Genomic DNA, 2,836 nt, shown 5'->3' with positions numbered 1-2,836 from the left:
ATATCTTCTTGTTCTCCATTTCTTCCTTATGTCCTACAAAGCAAATAATAGATGATTAAGTGCAAAACGGGCATCAAACCTCAGAAAATACATGCAAAGCGAATACGATATATACATGAAAACATCTACATTTAGACACTTATCACGGCCGCTACACTATTTGAAGTTAGAAGATCTAACTTCTTACTCAAACTCTCCACTTGAGCCGCCAATGAAGTTACCGCATCTATCTCATGGAGACCGGCCACTTTCTTCTTCTTCCTAGCATTCCATTGGTAGTTGTTTAACACCATTTCTTCAATCAACTTATGAGCCTCATCGGGGGTCTTGCTACCTAAGGTACCTCCTGCTGCCGCATCTAAGAGTTGCCTTGTACTTGGGTTCAAACCATTATAAAAGATTTGAACAATCATCCACTCTGGGAATCCGTGTTGCGGGCACTTCCTCAGGATCTCCTTGAACCTTTCCGATGTCTCGAATAGAGACTCCAATTCCAACTGAACAAAAGATGAGATCTCATTCCTAAGCTTTGCAGATTTTCCGGGAGGGAAATCACGGGCAAGAAAAGCTTCTACCATCTCCTCCCATGTGGTGATCGATGCTCTAGGTAATGAGTGTAGCCACTGCTTCACTCTCCCTTTTAAGGAAAATGGGAAGGCTCTCAAATTGATGGCATCATCTGTCACTCCGTTTATCTTCAGCATATCACACACCTCGAGAAAACTCTCTATGTGACTGTTTGGATTCTCATCGGCCAAACCGTTGAACTGTGCTAATTGCTGCAACATGTTGATGAATGCCGGCTTTAACTCAAAGTTCTGAGCTGTAATCGGGGGACGCACAATACTCGATTGTGTCCCGAACACTGAAGGTCTGGCATAATTGAATAATGTTCGCTGTTGCTCATTCTGTTCTGCCATGTTTTCAGATTCTTCTGCTTCCAAATCAAATAGATTAGACTGTTCTTGCACAGGCTCTTTCCCTTTTCTTCTAAGTGTACGTTCAAGTTCAGGATCTCCTTCAATCAATATTGAGGGATTTCCTCGGGTCATAACCTGGAGCTGCACCCAAAAAGAAAGAAAACGAAATCAGAACAATGATAGAATAAGAAGATAGGAAATAGAATGTATGGTGAAATAGCTACGAAAACAAAGTGCAAAGTATCTCTAAACACCAACTCCTCGGCAATGGCGCCAAAAACTTGACAAGGTCCCCTTGTGTATATCCCGCAAGTGCACGGGTTTGTCGAAGTAATAATCCCGGGTGAGCGGTTATCAAATCCACAGGAAGTAGGGAATAAAAACACTTAATTCGCTTCGTAGCTATGTGAAAGATCAATAGTGATAATTGTGCCAATGATTCAATTCTCAAAAGTAAAAGCAACAAGTAAGAGAGTACGAGTAAAGGAGGAGGTAAGGCAATCGATAAAGATGGGGTACTTGGATAATGCTCCACCTAGGATAATTGTTTCAAGTGAAAGAACCCTCTATTATGCTTCCTAATCAATGCAATGGTGAGTCGTGGAAATCCTTAATTACATAGTCCCAAATCTAAGGTCAACTATGCCTAACTCTATACATGTCCCGGAGGAGAGATTAGATAACCTCTCAACCTCGCACTCGCATAGAGTTACAATGAGCTCTAGGGATTCCAAGTGATAAATCTTTTCCTAATTATAGACCTAACCCATTGGTCCAGGTGGAAGATCCATAACATTGATTAAGCCCTAGATACTAAGATCATCTCAACACTTCACTCCGTTGCACGTGCAACTAAGCCCCAGTGGAAATTCATCCCTTCGACCATTCACTCTATTATGGCCGCAAAGAACTCGAGGAACGGAGTTAGAATCTGTCACCTCGGAGGGGAAAGGGGACACTCCTATACCTCTCGACTCACCCTCTCAATCCTCTCCAACCTAGCTTCGTCTAACGCTCGTGGTGTGTCACTCACTCACAAGGTTACTAACGAGAACTCTCAACCTTAGTGTCACTCTAGAGGAAATGTTCATACAATTAAGCATTCAAGGTTGGAACTCACAATAAACATCAATTAATTGAAAGCATAATAAAGAGATTCAATGAAACAAATACATCCTAGGGTTCACAAATACCCAAATACCCACTAGGGGTTTAGCTCTCCATGGAGCTAAGTACAACCAAAGAAATAGAATGTAAAAGCAGTGAATCTATAGATAACCGCCTCGATGGTCGTGTCGATGGTCTTGTGGAGAGTCATCTACTCATCGTCCAAGGATTCCTCGTCCGATATAGGATATGCTTCGACAGAAGCTCTCGTACCAACCTTCTTCCTAAGGAATGACGATGTCAGAGCTGTAGAACCTCTCCAAAACACTAGGCAATACCCCTTAAAACCCTAGCCGAAGCTCTCTCTCAAGTTGGGGAAAAGATAGAGAAAAGAATACTAAATCGGGGCTAAATCGGCTTTAAATAGGGCTGGAATCGGGCCACTACACGGGCGTGGATACTTCACACACCCATGTGGAATTTCCACATGGGCGTGGATAATTTCCACACGCCCGTGTGGATTCGCTGAACTCGTGTTCTCTCAACCGGCTGTGAACACTATTGCTACAGTACTTTGCTACAATGTTTCCACAGTGCAATACTACAGTACCCTGCCTAAATAGCTTCCCGAATCCATACTTTCATAGGGGTAACGCAAACGGGCACACGTTCACGTCATGGATCACATGCTTCTTAAATGATAGGCAAGTTGGTGGAGCTCTTGTTCTATGTGCATAAGTCGGAATGCTCGAGTGTGACTGCCTTTGTGGCCCTCCAAATGGATGTGCCAACTAGAATACGAAGAGGTT

The 2,836-nt window shown here is 43.1% G+C and overlaps 1 non-coding gene across 1 annotated transcript; it reads left to right on the top strand.

Annotated features, from left to right (window-relative positions):
* The first annotated feature begins 423 nt into the window (after positions 1-423).
* LOC120262547 lies at positions 424-530 on the top strand. Its single transcript, XR_005536816.1, has one exon. It is a non-coding gene; the product is annotated as a small nucleolar RNA R71 (small nucleolar RNA).
* Positions 531-2,836: the final 2,306 nt, after the last annotated feature.

The sequence above is a fragment of the Dioscorea cayenensis genome, chromosome 5, assembly GCF_009730915.1.
Source record: "Dioscorea cayenensis subsp. rotundata cultivar TDr96_F1 chromosome 5, TDr96_F1_v2_PseudoChromosome.rev07_lg8_w22 25.fasta, whole genome shotgun sequence".
Classification (NCBI taxonomy): Eukaryota; Viridiplantae; Streptophyta; class Magnoliopsida; order Dioscoreales; family Dioscoreaceae; genus Dioscorea; species Dioscorea cayenensis.
The sequence above is the reverse complement of the archived record's forward strand: the minus strand, read 5'-3'. Positions and strand labels throughout refer to the sequence as shown.